Raw genomic sequence first — 19,093 nt, forward strand, 5'->3', positions numbered from 1 at the left:
AGAGAGGAAAGAAGAGAAAAGGAACAAGAGGAGGAGAAGAGAGAAGGAACGAGAGGAGAAGAGAGAAGGAAAGAAAGGAGGAGAGAGGAAAGAAGAGAGAAGGAAGGAGAGGAGGAGGAGAAGAGAGGAGGAGAGGAGATAAGGAAAGAGAGGAGAAGAGAGAAGGAGCGAGAGGAGGAGAGAGGAAAGAAGAGAGAAGGAAGGAGAGGAGGAGGAGAAGAGAGGAGGAGAGGAGATAAGGAAAGAGAGGAGAAGAGAGGAGGAACGAGAGGAGAAGAGAGAAGGAACGAGAGGAGGAGAGAGGAAAGAAGAGAGAAGGAAGGAGAGGAGGAGGAGAAGAGAGGAGGAGAGGAGATAAGGAAAGAGAGGAGAAGAGAGAAGGAAAGAGGAAAGAAGAGAGAAGGAACGAGAGGAGGAGAGAGGAAAGAAGAGAGAAGGAAGGAGAGGAGGAGGAGAAGAGAGGAGGAGAGGAGATAAGGAAAGAGAGGAGAAGAGAGAAGGAAAGAGAGGAAAGAAGAGAGAAGGAACGAGAGGGGGAGGCGTTGATGGCTTGTAAAGAAGCTTGCCAAGACTGCTGGGGTGATGACAGTGGTGTTGTGTTTTGTTTGTCTCTGAGGGCTGCTGCGGTGGCCGTGTGTGTGTGTGTGTGTGTGTGTGTGTGTGTGTGTGTGTGTGTGTGTGTGTGTGTGTGTGTGTGTGTGTGTGTGTGTGTGTGTGTGTGTGTGTGTGTGTGTGTGTGTGTGTGTGTGTGTGTGTGTGTGTGTGTGTGTGTGTGTGTGTGTGTTTGTGGCTGGCTGGCAGCATCTGTGACTGTTTGTTCTTTCTGCCTGCCCTCTCTTTTCTCACTTCTCTCTGCCCGCCGCTCCACCTCTTCTTCTCTTCCTTCTTTCATCCACTCCTCCTAAACCCTCGCAGCTCCCATGGTGCCTTGGAGCATCCTTCCCTGATATGGCCACTGTCGTCATGGTTGCAGAGTGCTCAGAAACACATGTTTAGATATTCTGTAAAGTGTCTTTTGTCTTCAGCACCATCTTTGTTATCGAACATGATTATGTTTGGCTGTTGTATCAGAATCACCTTAATTCACCAAGTATATTTACACAGACCCATAATCTGCTTCAGTGTGAAGGTGCTCTCTTTAACTGACAAACAGAATACAGACACAAGTCCACATAGACATCATACAGATGTCAGAACTTACTTTGAGACAGTTTGCTACAGCAGGACAATAATTATTCAGCAACAGGAAATGTGAATTAATCTGTGGATGATAATGAATGGACATTTTTGTAGGGGTCGATACATTTTTCATTTGGGCAAATGAAGTCTGACATTTCAAAGGGGAAATTAAATACTTTAAAAATACTTTTTAAACTCAAATACACTACAGATTTGCATTTAATGCTGTGCAGGAACATTCTCAGCAACAAAAGAGTGACCAAATTAAGATCCTACATTTGTACCGAATATACAATGTCGGTACAATAAACATAAAACTTAAAATTCTGGAGTATAGGCTGATTAAGGTGGGGACAACAAGTATTTGATACACTGCCGATTTTGCAGGTTTTCCTACTTACAAAGCATGTAGAGGTCTGTCATTTTTTATCATAGGTACACTTCAACTGTGAGAGATGGAATCTAAAATCCAGAAAATCACCATCCCTCCGTCCTTCCCTCCGTCCATCCCTCCGCCCATCCCTCCGTCCATCCCTCCGTCCTTCCCTCCATCCATCCCTCCGTCCATCCCTCCGTCCATCCCTCCCTCCGTCTATCCCTCCGTCCTTCTGTCCATCCCTCCGTCCATCCCTCCGTCCTTCCCTCCGTCCATCCCTCCGTCCATCCCTCCCTCCATCCCTCCCTCCATCCCTCCGTCATCCCTCCCTCCCTCCATCCCTCCGTCCATCCCTGTCTCCATCCAAGTTTTAGATTTGACCAAGTAATAATCTGGTGTGTGATCTCTGGTCAGATTTCTCCTCTCTAACTGATGACTAGATCAGCTTTAACAGACTGAGTTTTCCTCCGGTAAGCAGCTTTCAAAACAACCAGCCCAGGAGGGCTATGTACATATTGTGGCAGACGGCAGGGAGAGGTGAGGGGAGTGATGATTAAAGGGAGATATCTTGCAGCCTGCTGGCTCCACCCCCAGGCCTTATATGGACTTCCTGCCCCAACAAGGCAAGCCTGTGGACCATTAAGCCATGGAGTCCTTGGGGATAAAAGAGGAAGTGGGCTGCTCAAACAGGGAGAGGACTGAGAGTAAAACCTGTGTTATGGAGAGTGTGAGAAGAGAGAGAATTATCTGTGTGATTACCCGTTGTGACCTGGACTGTCTGATTACCCCCATTGTGTACCGAACCGGTTTGGCTGAGGACCTGAGTTTTAGGATTACCCCTGGAGAACGGAATGGACAACGAGAGCGGATTGTGGTCTGTGAACTGGCTGCTGAATTCCCACCCTTTCCCACAGTGTGCAAATCCTGCTAATAAATTCCCCATTTGTATTCTAGTTGTGCTTTGTGTGCGTGTTTGGTTATTCAACTTGGTGACGTGGAAACCCCACCCCCTTGAACCTGCTACATGTGGTGGAGAATGTGGGCAACCCTACCCAAGTTTAATAACCAAACCGACACGGAGCACAATGGAAGCATTGGTGAAACAGCTGATGGAGGTGAACAAAGCCCAGCAGGATATGCATCAGGAGCTGCTGGAGGAACAGCGTCAGCAGACCACTCTCCTACGAGCTAAACTTAGCCAGCTGACAGCCGCCCAGGCTGGCATGGTGGCAGGCACAGCAGTCTCTCACCCCAAACCTAGTAGGTTTTTACTGAAGCTGACAGAGGTTAATGACATCGAGGCTTGCCTTCGAGATGACGGCGAGCAAGGAGAAATGGCCCCATGAGCAATGGGCCAGCCTGCTAGAACCCTTCCTGTCAGGCGCGGCACAGAAGACCTATCAGGATCTGACGGTTGGCCAGGCGACGCATTGCGAGGGGCTGAAAAAGGAAGTCCTGCGCTGGTATGGTTACACCCTGATCAGCAGGGCACAAACATTCCATGATTGGGCGTAAGATGCTATAGCTTCCCTCCGATTGCAAATGCATGATCTAATTAGGCTGGCCAAGAGCTGGCTAACTGTTGAACCACTGACACTCAAGTCCATCGAGAAAGTGGTCATAGATACATTTCTACACTCTCACCCTTCCGAAGCTAAAAAGTTAGCAAGCCAAGCTAACCCACAGAGCGCAGATCAGCTGGCCGAACCTGACTGACACCAAGGCCATCACGTGTATACGCGATGAGACCAAGGACTACCCTACCACACTCCTCCACCTACAGACCACAAAGGGACAACACACAGGGCCAGTGGGAGTCGTCCTGAACCTGCCTGTGCCGGTCCTTATCGGGAGGGATTTCCTGATGTTCCTCCAACTATGGACCAGTATGTCCAGAGACGTGGGGAACCGAGGGAACCAGAAGGGAGGAGGAAGCCGGAGAGGTGGAAGGGACGCCAGAAGGAGGGATGCCCGGATGTATGGATTCTAGGAAGTGGACTCCCAGGCGTCAATAGAACCCCTCTTGGAGGGGTGAAGCAAGACTGGAGGAAGGAGTGGCGAGTCTGGGAGACATGTTCCCAAGGGACCTTGAGGTGGCGCCAGAGCCCGCCTGTCTAGTGGGCTAGTTCGGCACGGCCCAATTTGAGGATCCCAACCTGGCCAGCGCTCTCCAGCAGGTGACCGTGGTGGACGGAAAGCCCACGGAGGGGGTAAGTCAGATCAACTACCCCCATTTTTATATAAGAAGACATTGCAGTATCAGGTCGTGAAGAAGAATGACGAATGTATGGAGTTGTTGTTGGTTCCCCGTCCCTTTGTACAATCTGTCCTGCAGTTGGCACACTCCCACCTTCTTGGGGCTCCCCTACGGGTGGAGAAGACCTTAGACCGGATCAAGGCACGATTTTACAGGCCAGATGTGAAGAGAGCAGTGAAAGAGTACACATGTGATTTCATCGGTGGCCATGGTGCACAGGAGAATGGCTTCCGGGTACTTGGTGGCATAATCCAGAATCACCAGGATGTATTGGTGCCCTTGGTTGCTCTTGGCTAGAGGCCCCACCTGGTCCATTGCGAAGGCAGTGCAATCACTGCACAACAGCAGAACCTGGCTCCCTGTAGAGGAAAGGCTGTGCAACCACTGCACAACAGCAGAACCTGGCTCCCTGTAGAGGAAAGGCTGTGCAACCACTGCACAACAGCAGAACCTGAGATGGAGCTGCATTTCCTGACAAAATGTGAAAAATATAAAACAATTAGAGAGTGTAATTTCCACAAATTTGAAACCCTTATTCAAGGTTTCAAAGAGCTCTCTGATGAGAGTAGGCTACCCGTCCTGTTGGGGGAGGATGCAGAGAGCTGTGGGTTGGCAGGGCACTACATTGCTGACTGCCATAAGTTGTGGGACAGTGTCTGACAGACCAATCAACCTGCACATGTCCTCTACTGTATACTTATTGTTAGTGTTGAATGTATGGTTATTTTGACCCTTGGTTATTGTTGTTACTGTTGTCCCGTTGACCATTTTGATTCTCATTTTGATATTGTACATATCCAAAATAAGCTTTGGCAATTGGTACATTGTTACGTCATGCCAATAAAGCAAATTTAATTTAATTTAATTTAATTGAGAGGGCGAGAGGGACAGAGAGAGAGAGAAGAGACAGAGAGAGAGGAGAGGAGAGGAGAGAAGAGAGACAGAGGTAGAGCAGAGAGCAGAGGTCACGATCAGATGAGCTCCTGCATTTTTCAGCATTTACTTTAAAAAAGATAGATTAGGATAAACCTGGATTTTATGTCAGGAACACAAACTGGATTCTACCATCTACAACATAACCCTCACTTCAAATCAAAACTTAAAACCTACAACCTGATTTTGGACGGAATTACGGAATCACCTGGAAGGTTCACAACTACCAAGGAGTATTATTCTATACAGCAAATTCTCTGGAAAACAACAGAAACCTGAAAACACCACCCAACCTGGAACTGAGTGAGTAATTGTGATACAGTGCGTCTCGCTGAGAGGTGTAGGAGTCAGGCGCAGGAGAGCAGGGATTTTTTTTGAGAAGCGTTGTCGCGATACGAAACCTTCAGCCCCGCCCCTTGGCCGGCAGCGGGGTGCTAGAGGTGGTTAGCGTCCTGTTCCCTGGATTGGACAGGGCACTATAGATACTTCAGGTTATCTCGGTATAACCAGGACCGCTCGCGTAGCCCTGCCTCTCTTTCTATATCGAAGCGTTGTCCGCGTAGAGGTCTTTTGCCTTGTCACTCTCAACGGTCTAGCTCTAACTGGGATGTGTGAACCCCACCTTTATCCTCTAGACTCCTTTTACACCACTAATGGATCCTTGAGTTGTTATTAAGCACTAGTCCTACCAGTCTCTATATGCTTTCCCTGTGGTTGAGTGTTTCCCATCTGTGATGTATCTAGTTTAAAGTGTGAAGACCTTTAGTCAACTTAGTCTCACTACTCTGCCCGTCGGCTATGTATCGCTTGGAAAATAAAACTTAGATAGATCGATAAGACAATTAAATGAATCACTACTGGACACACCTTCCTCCGTGTCTTTTAATGGTAACTCATTCTGTCATAGAGCATTGATCCCCGTTTCCAGTGTCCCGGTAGCGGGGAGTGTCAGAGTTGTTATCTCCCGTGCCGTTAACTGTCTTTGAGAGAACCTTTTGCTCGAGACAAAATAAGACTACCGTTTATTTTTGAAAACACTCTGTTTTTTTGTCTTTTACAATCAAAATCACTTCAAAATACACAATTTGTTACTCGGTCACACACAGCGTTAATCAAAAACATGCAAATGACTTAATGCTCTTATAAAATGCCTGGTACAATGATAACACTTATCTCTACATTAAATAAATACTTATAATAGTTATTTAATTACCTTTGAGAGATGACGAGGAGACCCACAAGATCAGGAGCAGAGTTTCAATCGGTCAGAGTTCTTTTTAGCATTTAGTTAGTAGCGACTCCCCTCTTCTGGCTGAGAGGTTGACTTGAAGTCGGTGGCTTACTAAATTTAGAGATTCAAGTTTGGACTGGATGAGAGGACCCGTTGGTGATCCCTTGCCCCAATGGAATATCAAAAAGTCTGTAACAGGCAACGAGGCCGAGGTTCTGAGACACACGCACCTGGTCAATATGCTTACAGGGTCAATTCAGATAACCATAGGTATAACCAAGAGATCAACTAAAGGACTAGAGTGACTCTCAGTCCCGTTGAACTACCGCAGCGTCCGTGGCACGCAACGAGGCCGAGGTTCTGAGACACACGCACCTGGTCAATATGCGACAAAACAGCTGTTCAATAGTTAAACGGTATATTGGAAAGTCACTTCTCAGATCCAACACGTTAGAATCTTTAAGTAATTTGAGTCAGGTGTCAATTTACCCGAAGTCAAATGGCTGTCTAAATGAATTCAGAATTCAAGAAGTCAGCGCCAAAGTAATGGCAAATGTCTCTTTATATACCTTTTGATTCTCTGCACCTGATCCGCTGCTCCTCCCATTCCCTCAGAGCAGAGAGGGCGATGACATATCTTACAACAGGAAATACTTTTCTTACAGTGCATATATGGGCCTCTGGTTATGACAGTGCCCTTACTCTATCAGCAATGAGTCTATCAGCTGTTCCCATTCAGAGGTGTCACTTGAGGCAGAGGGTGATTCTTCCTGACATCAGTCAGGTTCAGTAGTTGGTTGGCTTGAGTCGTCTTCTGGTGGCTTTGCCCAATCCGGTATTTCAGTAGGCGAGGTCATCTCTGTCTCTACCCTTGGTGGGTAAGACAGGGGAAGAGGACCAGGAGGTAGATCCATTTGGCGTTTTACTACAGCGTGTTTAATGTAGAGATCTGTACACATAGTCCACCAATACAAAATTGGCCCAGATGAATGTCCAAACAACGCGCTCGAAGGAAAACAAACTCGTGTCAGTACACGGAGGAACAACCACAGTGCCGACACTACATACACATACGTCAATGCAAAAACAATAAACCGCATAGAATACTGAACGCTAATACTCACAAGCTTAATCCTGCATGAATTACAGCAGGTAACAGGTGCCCTATATACCCACAGAAATCAAAGCAATGGAAACCAGGTGTGAAAAGGACCAACCAGAAAAACAACAACCAGTAACAGAAAAAGGTGATCGGTAACGGCTAGTAAACCGGCGACTCCGAGTGCCGCCCGAACAGGGAGAGGAGTTACCCTCGGTAGAAGTCGTGACAGTAATGTTTAGTCTGAAACTATATTCTATTTCCAAATGCCAAGAAGAAAAATACACACCATTACTTTATAAGAGCTGAATGGTAACATAATTCTGCCAAGCTTGATACAGCTTCAACTAGCACTGACATGTCAAGTGAGAGGTGTCAAAGCCCATTAGCCCAACAATGGCAGGAGAGTCAAACAGTCTACCCCAACCAAATGGAGAGGCCTTAGAAGCTCCCTCCCGCTGTTCAGAGGTAATTAAAATGCAGTACCCTGTGCATGTAAAGAATGATAAGGCAAGAAAAGATTACAAAATGAAGCTCCTTATGGAAAATCAAGAGACACTTTTTGCTGACTATTACAAAAATGGGAACATCAACATCAACCTTATCTTCCACACAAACCATCCCCTGGCATGGCACAGGGCTACATTAGCACACTACCCCTTTGTTAAGAGAGGGGGGGTTAACGAGGGGTGGAAACTCAGGATTCTAGACAACAAGGACTCAGCTAATATAAACCTCTATAAGTCCGGAACAGTAATGGTACAGTGCAACCCCAAACAGTTTCAGCTGGACTTTCACCAAATTAAAGAATCAGCCCAGCAGGAGAAGCTCTCCCTTGATAAAGATACCCCCCACCCCAAGCGGGTCAGACCAGACCTCTTCATTATATAACCCCACAGATGAGCAACCCCCAGCGGACAGTCAACCTCCCAGCACAGATTACTACTCCCTCATTGAAATGAAGGATACATTCACCCAGCTGGAGGTAAGGCAGGTGGAGCTGGAACAGCAGGTGATTACACTTCAGTCAGCACAGACCCAGACAACAGTCCAGCACAACAACACCCCCTTAACCAGACCCGGAATGCTGGAGGTGGAGAGAGACATATCTGCACTCTGGACTGTGGTGAGACAACTTCAACAGGAGCAGGAGCAGGAGAAGAACAGAGCACTAGAGGAGAAGATCAGACTGTTGGAGGAGAGGTTGAGGGGATGGAGGAGAGGGTGAGGGGGATGGAGGAGAGGTTGAGGGGATGGAGGAGAGGGTGAGGGGGATGGAGGAGAGGTTGAGGGGGATGGCGTGTGACAGAGAACAACCCACTAGAGAGGTGGCCACCCCCACAGAGAAGCTAGCAGAACAGCCCCCCTCAGCACCTGACAAAAGTCTCGACACCACAGCAGAACAGTCCACACCAGACCCTGACCATAGAGTCGACACCACAGCAGAACAGTCCACACCAGACCCTGACCATAGAGTCGACACCACAGCAGAACAGTCCACACCAGACCCTGACCATAGAGTCGACACCACAGCAGAACAGTCCACACCAGACCCTGACCATAGAGTCGACATCACAGCAGAACAGAAAAATGAAGAACCCCAAGCCCAGCGGCTCTCACCCTCTCTGAGCACCCCCCCTGTCAGCCACCCTGATAGCCCTTCTGACAACCCCCACACACCCACTAAGGACAAACACAAGACACAGATTGTACTACTTATGGACTCAAATGGGAAATATATTTTTTCCCAAACACAGTGTGTCTAAACTCTGGTGTCCAAACACCCAGCGCGCCCTCGACCTTCTGTCTGAGGACCAACTAGGCTCACCTAGCCACATAATAATACACACAGGCACAAACAACCTGAGAGCACAGCAGGAAAGGGTGGCCACAGCACTGAAGGGAGTGATTGAAAAGGCTTCTTCTACTTTCCCCAACGCACAAGTGGTTCTCCACCCTGCCACAATACAGCGGGTAAACGCAAGTATTTCCCGTGACTGTGCCTCAAAACCAAATGTTTTCCTGGCCCACCACTCCACCCTGGACTTGAACAGCCTCTATGACCAGGTCCACCTCTACAAGGCAGCAGTGCCCACCTTTGCCCGAACTCTAAAGGACATCGCTCTCAAACGTATCCCCAACACTTCACACAGGAGCAACAGATCAATAGACACCCCACCCAGACCAGCGAGACACCCCCCCACATCAACCATGCCCACACCCCATTTAGGCCCCCTCAGATCAGACCTATGCCACTCCTGCCCACCCCATGCACCCCACCCCCGCAAAGAGGACCTCAACATGGAAGCCACACATACGCCCAGGTAGTGAGCGGGCAAACAGTCCCAACCCCCACTCTTACACTCGCCCAAGCCAATGGCATGTACCAGATGTTCAGCAGGCTTTGCTCACACTTACTGGCCTGAGGCCAAACCATGACCAACAACATTGGACACTTTATGGAACAAAAAGCCTTCACTATATCATCCTGGAATATCCCAGGCCTGAGGTCATCTGCCTTTGTCCTAAAGAGCAGGATCCCGGACTTCACCAAAGAAATCGGTAATACAGACATTGTCATTCTGCAAGAAACCTGGTATAGAGGAGACGGACCCACTGGTTGCCCTCTAGGTTACAGAGAGCTGGTAGTCCCATCCACCAAACTACCAGGTGTGAAACAGGGAAGGGACTCAGGGGGTATGCTAATTTGGTATAGAGCAGACCTAACTCACTCCATTAAATTAATCAAAACAGGAACATTCTACATTTGGCTAGAAATTCAAAAGGAAATTATCCTAACAGAGAAAAATGCCCTCCTGTGTGCTACCTATATCCCCCCACTAGAATCCCCATACTTTAATGAAGACAGCTTCTCCATCCTGGAGGGAGAAATCAATCATTTCCAGGCCCAGGGACATGTACTAGTCTGTGGCGACCTAAATGCCAGAACCGGACAAGAACCTGACATCCTCAGCACACAGGGGGACAAACACCTGCCTGGAGGTGACAGCATTCCCTCCCACATATGCCCCCCTAGGCGCAACTATGACAACATAACCAACAAAAACGGGTCACAACTCCTGCAGCTCTGTCGCACGCTGGGTTTGTACATAGTCAATGGTAGGCTTCGAGGGGACTCCTATGGTAGGTACACCTATAGCTCATCTCTTGGCAGTAGTACTGTGGACTACTTTATCACTGACCTCAACCCAGAGTCTCTCAGAGCGTTCACAGTCAGCCCACTGACACCCCTATCAGACCACAGCAAAATCACAGTCTACTTAAACAGAGCAATACTCAATCATGAGGCATCAAAGCCAAAGGAAATTAGTAACATTAAGAAATGCTATAGATGGAAGGAATGCAGTTTGGAAACCTACCAAAAAACAATTAGGCAACAACAAATTCAATCCCTTTTAGACAATTTCCTGGGTAAAATGTTCCACAACCACCTAAAAGGAAGCGATTCTCAAACCTTCCATAACAAAGCTATCACCTACAGAGAGATGAACCTGGAGAAGAGTCCCCTAAGCAAGCTGGTCCTGGGGCTCTGTTCACAAACACAAACACACCCTACAGAGTCCCAGGACAGCAGCACAATTAGACCCAACCAAATCATGAGAAAACAAAAAGATAATTACTTGACACATTGGAAAGAATTAACAAAAAAACTGAGCAAACTAGAATGCTATTTGGCCCTAAACAGAGAGTACACAGCGGCAGAATACCTGACCACTGTGACTGACCCAAAATTAAGGAAAGCTTTGACTATGTACAGACTCAGTGAGCATAGCCTTGCTATTGAGAAAGGCCGCCGTAGGCAGACATGGCTCTCAAGAGAAGACAGGCTATGTGCTCACTGCCCACAAATGAGGTGGAAACCGAGCTGCACTTCCTAACCTCCTGCCCAATGTATGACCATATTAGAGAGACATATTTCCCTCAGATTACACAGACCACAAAGAATTCGAAAAAACAAATCCAATTTTGATAAACTCCCATATCTACTGGGTGAAATTCCACAGTGTGCCATCACAGCAGCAAGATTTGTGACCTGTTGCCACGAGAAAAGGGCAACCAGTGAAGAACAAACACCATTGTAAATACAACCCATATTTATGCCTATTTATTTTATCTTGTGTCCTTTAACCATTTGTACATTGTTAAAACACTGTATATATATAATATGACATTTGTAATGTCTTTATTGTTTTGAAACTTCTGTATGTGTAATGTGTACTGTTCATTTTGATTGTTTATTTCACTTTTGTAGATTACCTACCTCACTTGCTTTGGCAATGTTAACACATGTTTCCCATGCCAATAAAGCCCCTTGAATTGATTTGAGAGAGAAAGAGACTGCAGGGAAATATGAGAAGAGAGATATTGTATACATTGTTGCTTTGGCAATATTGACTCAATGTTTTTCATGCCAATAAAGCAGCTTGAATTTGAGAGAGAACTTGAACCAATTCTACATCGTTACAACGCTGTATATATATATATATATATATAATATTACATTTGTAATATTTGTAATGAGTGTAATGTTTACTGTTAATTTTGATTGTTAATTTCACTTTTGTATATTATCTACCTCACTTGCTTCGGCAATGTTAACATATGTTTCCCATGCCAATAAAGCCCGTTGAATTGATTTGAATTTAACTGAGAGACAGAGTGGAGAGAAAAGGAGGGATAGGGAGAAAGAGAGAGAGAGAGGAGTGGAGTGGAGACTGCAGGGAAATCAGAGAAAGTAGAGAGAGATAAAGAGAAAGAGCACGAGAGAGAGAGAGACGGCAGGGAAATCAGAGAGGAGAGAGAGAGAGAGAGTGCAGGGAAATCAGAGGGAGGAGAGAGACTGCAGGGAATTGAGAGAGAACGGAGAGAGAGACTGCAGGGATATCAGATAGGAGAGAGAGAGGAGAGAGACTGCAGGGAATTGAGAGAGAACGGAGAGAGAGACTGCAGGGATATCAGATAGGAGAGAGAGAGGAGAGAGACTGCAGGGAATTGAGAGAGAAAGGAGAGAGAGAGACTGCAGCGATATCAGAGAGTGGATAGAGAGACTGCAGGGAAATCAGAGAGGATAGAGAGAGAGGAGAGCGACTTTAGGGAAAACAGAGAGAAAGGGGAGAGAGAGAGACACTGCAGAGAAATCAGAGAGATAGGAGAGAGAGAGAAAGAGAGAGATAGAGACCGAGAGTGGGGGGATGGTGAGAATAGCCATGGAATGCAAAAGAGAGGATGGAGGCAGGAGAAACAGAAATAGAAAGAGAGGAAGTGATGGTGTGATAGAGAAAAAAGAAAGATAGGTTTAAAGATGGTTGAGGGGTAGAGTAGTACATGTCTTAGAAAAGCCTTTGGGAAGAATTCTAACCCACCCTGTCACGCCTTGGTCTTAGTGTTTTGTGTTTTCGTTATATATTTGGTCAGGCCAGGGTGTGACAGGGGTTTACGTGTTGTATTCGTATTGGGTTTTGTAGGCATTGGGATTGTGGTTGATTAGGGGTGTGTCGAGTGTAGGCTTGGCTGCCTGAGGCGGTTCTCGATCAGGGTCAGGTGCTTCTCATTGCCTCTGATTGGGAACCGTATTTAGGTAGCCTGAGTTTCGCTTTGTCTTTCGTGGGTGATTGTTCCTGTCTCTGTGTAGTGTTCACCAGATAGGCTGTAATAAGTTTCACGTTCCGTTTGTTGTTTTTGTATTTATTCGTTATTTCATGTACCGTCATTTTTTCATTAAAAACATGAGTAACCACCACGCTGCATTTCGGTCCGACTCTCTTTCAACAAACGAAGAACGCCGTTACAGAATCACCCACCACACACGGACCGAGCGGCGTGGTTACAGGCAGCGACCGCAGGAAAAGCGAAAGGAGGACGTTATGGAGTATACGACGTGGGAAGAAATCGACAGGTGGGCGGCCGACCCAGATAGAATGCCTGAGCCCGCATGGGATTCGCTGGAGCAGTGCGAAGAGGGCTATAGGCGAATGGAGTTGGAGAAAAGAAAGACACGGCGGCGCAGAGTGAAACCCGAAAGTCACCCCCAAAAATGTATTGGGGGGGGGCTCAGGGAGAGAGTGGCAGAGTCAGGAGTCAGACCTGAGCCAACTCTCCCTGTTAATCATGAGGAGCAGCGATATAAGGACTTCTGGTCTTGGGAGATGATATTAGACAGAAGAGGACCCTGGGCTCAGCCTGGTGAATATCGCCGCCCCAAGGAGGAAGCAGAGGCAGCAGGAGATAGGAGCCGGCGATACGAGGGAACACAGTTGGCAAGGAAGCCCGAGAAACAACCCAAAATAATTATTGGGGGGGGGGCTTACAGGGAGTATGGCTATGCCAGGTAGGAGACCTGCGCAAACTCCCTGTGCTTTCCGGTGGGCTAGAGAGACCGGGCAGACACCGTGTTATGCTATGGAGCGCACGGTGTCTCCAGTGCGGGTGCATAGCCCGGTACGGTTCATACCAGCCCTTCGTATTTGCCGGGCTAGAGTGGGCATCGAGCCAGGTAAGCTTGGGCAGGCTCGGTGCTCAAGAGCTCCAGTGCGCCTGCACGGTCCGGTCTATCCAGAGCCACCTCCACACACCAGTCCTCCGGTAGCAGCTCCCCGCACCAGGCTTTCTGTGCGTGTCCTCGCTCCAGTATCACCAGTGCCCGCACCACGCATCAGGCCTACAGTGCGCCTCGCCTCTCCTGCTCTGTCGGAGTCTCCCGCCTGTTCAGCTCAGCCAGAGCCTTCCTTCCCTCCTGCGCTGTCGGAGTCTCCCGCCTGTTCAGCGCAACCAGCGTTTTCCTCCTCTCCTGCGCTGTCGGAGTCTCCCGCCTGTTCAGCGCTATCAGAACCTTCCTTCTCTACAGCGCTGCCGGAGCCTCCTGTCTGTTTGAAGCAGCCTGAGCTGTCAGTCTGCAAGGAGCTGCCAGTCTGCAAGGAGCTGCCAGTCTGCAAGGAGCTGCCAGTCTGCAAGGAGCTGCCAGTCTGCAGGGAGTTGTCAGCCTGCAAGGAGCTGCCAGTCTGCAGGGAGCTGTCAGTCTGCAAGGAACTGTCAGTCTGCAAGGAGCTGCCAGTCTGCAAGGAGCTGTCAGTCTGCATGAGGCAGCCAGATCTGTCAGTCTGCAAGAAGCTGCCAGTCTGCAAGGAGCTGCCAGTCTGCAAGGAGCTGTCATTCTGCAAGGAGCTGCCAGTCTGCAAGGAGCTGTCAGCCTGCATGGAGCAGTCAGAGCTGTCAGTCTGCAAAGAGCTGCCAGTCTGCAAGGAGCTGTCAGCCTGCATGGAGCAGTCAGAGCTGTCAGTCTGCATAGAGCAGCTAGATCCGCCAGTCAACCAGAATCTTCCAGATCTGCTAGTCAACCAGAATCTTCCAGATCTACTAGTCAACTTGAATCTTCCAGATCCGCCAGCCAGCCAGGATCTACCGGAGCCTACTACTTACCTGAGCTTCATCTCAGTACTAGGCTTCCTCTCAGTACTGGGCTTCCTCTCAGTACTGGGCTTCCCCTCTGTTCCGGGCTGCCCCTCAGTTCCGGGCTGCCCCTCAGTTCCGGGCTGCCCCTCAGTTCCGGGCTGCCCCTCAGTCCCGAGCTGCCTCAGTCCTGAGCTGCCCCTCAGTCCCGAGCTGCCCCTCAGTCCCGAGCTGCCCCTCAGTCCCGAGCTGCCCCTCAGTCCCGAGATGCCCCTCAGTCACGAGCTGCTCCTTAGTTCTGTGGGGTTGTGGGTGAGGACTATTAGGCCATGGTCGGCGGCGAGGGTGGATTATCCCAGGACGCGAAGGGGAGGAATGAGGACATTAAAAAAGTGGGGTCCACGTCCCGAGCCGGAGCCGCCACCAATGACAGACGCCCACCCGGACCCTCCCTTTGGTTTTGAGGTGCGTCCGGGAGTCCGCACCTTGGGGGGGAGGGTTCTGTCACGCCTTGGTCTTAGTGTTTTGTGTTTTCGTTATATATTTGGTCAGGCCAGGGTGTGACAGGGGTTTACGTGTTGTATTCGTATTGGGTTTTGTAGGCATTGGGATTGTGGTTGATTAGGGGTGTGTCGAGTGTAGGCTTGGCTGCCTGAGGCGGTTCTCGATCAGGGTCAGGTGCTTCTCATTGCCTCTGATTGGGAACCGTATTTAGGTAGCCTGAGTTTCGCTTTGTCTTTCGTGGGTGATTGTTCCTGTCTCTGTGTAGTGTCACCAGATAGGCTGTAATAAGTTTCACGTTCCGTTTGTTGTTTTTGTATTTATTCGTTATTTCATGTACCGTCATTTTTTCATTAAAAACATGAGTAACCACCACGTTGCATTTCGGTCCGACTCTCTTTCAACAAACGAAGAACGCCGTTACACACCCCTTTTCCGATGTGCGTGTGTCTGCATATACACTCAGTGGACAGTTTGTTACATGCTGCACCCAGTTCATCAAAATGGTTTGCTCCTACAGACAGTGAGTCACGTGGCCGTGGCTTGCTATATAAAGCAGGCAGGCATCGAGGCATTCAGTTACTGTTCGTTTGAACATAAAAATGGGCAAAACAAGTGACCTAAGTGACTTTGAGCCTGTTATGATCATCGGTGCCAGTATCTCAGAGACGGCCTCCTGGGCTTTTTACTCACAACAGTGTTTAGGGTTTACCGAGAATGGTGCTGCAAACACATAATATCCTAACAGCTCGTTGATGAGAGGTCGAAGGAGAATGGTGCGGCAAACACATGATATCCTAACAGCTCGTTGATGAGAGGTCGAAGGAGAATGGTGCGGCAAACACATGATATCCTAACAGCTCGTTGATGAGAGGTCGAAGGAGAATGGTGCGGCAAACACATGATATCCTAACAGCTCGTTGATGAGAGGTCGAAGGAGAATGGTGCGGCAAACACATAATATCCTAACAGCTCGTTGATGAGAGGTCGAAGGAGAATGGTGCGGCAAACACATGATATCCTAACAGCTCGTTGATGAGAGGTCGAAGGAGAATGGTGCGGCAAACACATGATATCCTAACAGCTCGTTGATGAGAGGTCGAAGGAGAATGGTGCGGCAAACACATGATATCCTAACAGCTCGTTGATGAGAGGTCGAAGGAGAATGGCATGAATCGTGCAAGCTAGCAGGCAGGCCACAAACAGGCAAATAACGGAGCACTACAACAGCGGTGTGCAGAACGGCATCTCGGAACGCACAACTCATCGATCCTCGTCACGGATGGGCTATTGCAGCAAGCAGACGTCCCCACCGGGTTCCACTCCTATCAGCTAAACAAGGAGAAGTGGCTCCATCACAAGTGGCACGCCATCACAAACACTGGACAATTGAGGAGTGGTAAAACATTGCTTGGTCCGATGAATCCTTGCTCCTGTTGCGTCATGCTGATGGCAGAGGTACAGGCTGGTGGCGGTGGTGTAACGGTGTGGGGAATGTTTTCCTGGCACACCTTAGGTCCCTTGATACCAATTGAGCAACGTTTCCATGCCCTGAAGAATTCAAAGAGGTGTTTAACCTGGTACCTAATAAACTGTGTGTGTGTGTGTGTGTGTGTGTGTGTGTGTGTGTGTGTGTGTGTGTGTGTGTGTGTGTGTGTGTGTGTGTGTGTGTGTGTGTGTGTGTGTGTGTGTGTGTGTGTGTGTGTGTGTGTGTGTGTGTGTGTGTGTGTGTGTGTGTGTGTGTGGAGCCCCCTCCAGTGGTATATATGTAAGGGATTTGCTGGCCCCTCAAAACGAGTGTTGCGTAACAGTGAGCCAATCCTCTACAAGTCATTGTTTTCATTTCCCCATTCTAAAGCCCCAGTTTAAAGCCTCTGGCTACAGTACTGGACATGATTGCTAGGAGGATTAGGTTTTAGGATGATTGTAAGGTTATTTGTTGTAGGAAGCAGCAACAAACTTGACACCAAACACAATTTATGCATCGACCCAGTATGTGGGTGAGTCGATGCATTCAATGCATCAGTCATTCAATAATCCCAGCTAACTCACTTGTCCTTCGTGAACTAAGACTCACACTTGACTTTTTTTCACCTACTAGCACTGACTTTGCTGTGAGCAACTTTATTGAGAAAGGATTGACTTACTATGACTGAAACGTGGTTGTCCCACCTAGCTATCTTAAGATGATTGCACTAACTGTAAGTCGCTCTGGATAAGAGAGTCTGCTAAATGACTTAAATGTAAATAGGATGTGTCCGTCTGTCTCTCTCTCTCTCATTCACTCTCTCCGTCTGTCTGTCTGCCTTGGACTCTGACAACTATTGGAAAATGTGGTTGGCATGCAAGGAATACACTCTAAAATATACAATAAATGTAAAAGAGAGAAGTTACAGTGATATCAAGCTAATTTGGTTGCCAGTCGCAGATCCATTGTGTGTGTAGAAATGAGGGATGTATGCCATACTGTAAGTGAAGGGAAGCAGACTGACTGCGTTGCCAGTTTCATTGTGCAAGTGAAATGGCCTCTGTCAAACGCTCAGCCGTCATACAAGATCACAGGTAAACATGTCTGTTGTGTGTGTGTGCACAGGCCATCAGTTAAATGACATCATGGAGGAGAAGGCAGCCCAAGGACAGGTCGCTTCCCTGCTCAGATCTCCTACTCATCCCAGTTTTTCCCCTATATTCATTTAGCAGCCCGCCGCTGCTAAATCGTTGCCACCACTCCAAACGTTATGATAAAACGTTTCATAATGAGAAGAAGAAGATTGATTTTTCCGGGATGGTAAAACGTTTTCAGTGTAAAACCAGATATAAAATATGTAGAAAATATTATGAAACTATATTTAAAAAGAAAAAGATCTACTGACCAAAATAAAACTAGACAATCAGCGACAATCTAAAATCCCAAAATTTTCATGGCATTGATTTTGTTAAAATGTTTGAGTCACTCAGATAGTATAAGAACAAGGCATAATCCATGACAACGTGTAGAATTGCAGGAAATTAGCTTTAAAACAGCAACATTATGTCTGCGGCCAAGAGAAAGGCCTCTAAAATGTTGGGACCCCCTTTACGCTAACTCTGCCACTGCTGCTGAAAAGAATCATAGGGGAAACACTGCATCCTTTCTCTCATTCCTCATTCCCTTATGCTTCGCTCTTCCTCTCACTCACTCCATCCCTGGCAGAGGGCAATGAGGTTTGTGTGCGTCTGATGGGAGTGTTGATGGTATGACTCTGACATTGCGCCCACCCCCAGTCACCTCTCTGCCTGCTGAACGCTTCACCTCCACTCCAAGGGTCGACCCCTCTCTCTCACTGCTTCTGCTCAAGCGTTTGATTTGTCAACAAGTTTTTTATTTCACCTTTATTTAGGAAGTGGACAGTGGAGGCTGCTGAGGGGAGGACGGCTCAAAATAATGGCTGGAAAGGAGTCAATGGAATGACATCAAAGACGTGGTTTCCATGTGGTTGATACCACTTCATTCCAGCCATTATTATGAGCCGTTCTCTCCTCAGCAGCCTCCACTAGCAGAGGAGTCGCGTTGAGACCAAGGTCTCTTTTCCAAGGGAGCCCTGGACGAATGATATGAACACACACACACATTCCCTGACCACCTTAGTTAGGTCTCCTGATGCATGTAAAGCCAAACTGTAATTTCAGGTTGAGGTAGACATAGGCTGAGGCGGTAGCAGTAGACTCAGTGTTACTCATTTCAGTGAATACTCATGAGGAAGAGATCAGCTTCCCAGGAAAACTAACTAGACAGACAGGAATGTTACACTGGATGTCTGCTCTAAATGTAGTTTGTCACGTTCATTTCATGCACCTTGATTGGACTGGAGTGGAAGCGACTTGTTGTTTTGCTCAGAGAGTTACCAGTTATCTTCTGTTCTCCTTTCTCTTGTTCTGACAGAAACCTTACGGGTTAGTGGAAGCAACTTGCCCAAGACTTCAAATTGAATTTGACTGTTGTGCTTTTCTCCCTGAGATGAGCAGACTAAGAGTAATCCGAGGCAGAACCACGGCCTGTTTATTGGTGTGTCGATTTAAAGCTTTCCGATCCGATGAGCCATTCATCTACAGACGTTGAAAAAAACTATT

At 47.9% G+C, this 19,093-nt stretch overlaps 1 protein-coding gene across 8 annotated transcripts in view; it reads left to right on the forward strand.

The window, feature by feature from the left end:
• The window catches only part of LOC109878086 (ena/VASP-like protein), a 169,388-nt gene that overhangs the window by 68,933 nt on the left and 81,362 nt on the right, over positions 1-19,093 (forward strand). The window lies entirely within an intron of this gene.

Source organism: Oncorhynchus kisutch, linkage group LG21, assembly GCF_002021735.2.
Source record: "Oncorhynchus kisutch isolate 150728-3 linkage group LG21, Okis_V2, whole genome shotgun sequence".
Taxonomy (NCBI): Eukaryota; Metazoa; Chordata; class Actinopteri; order Salmoniformes; family Salmonidae; genus Oncorhynchus; species Oncorhynchus kisutch.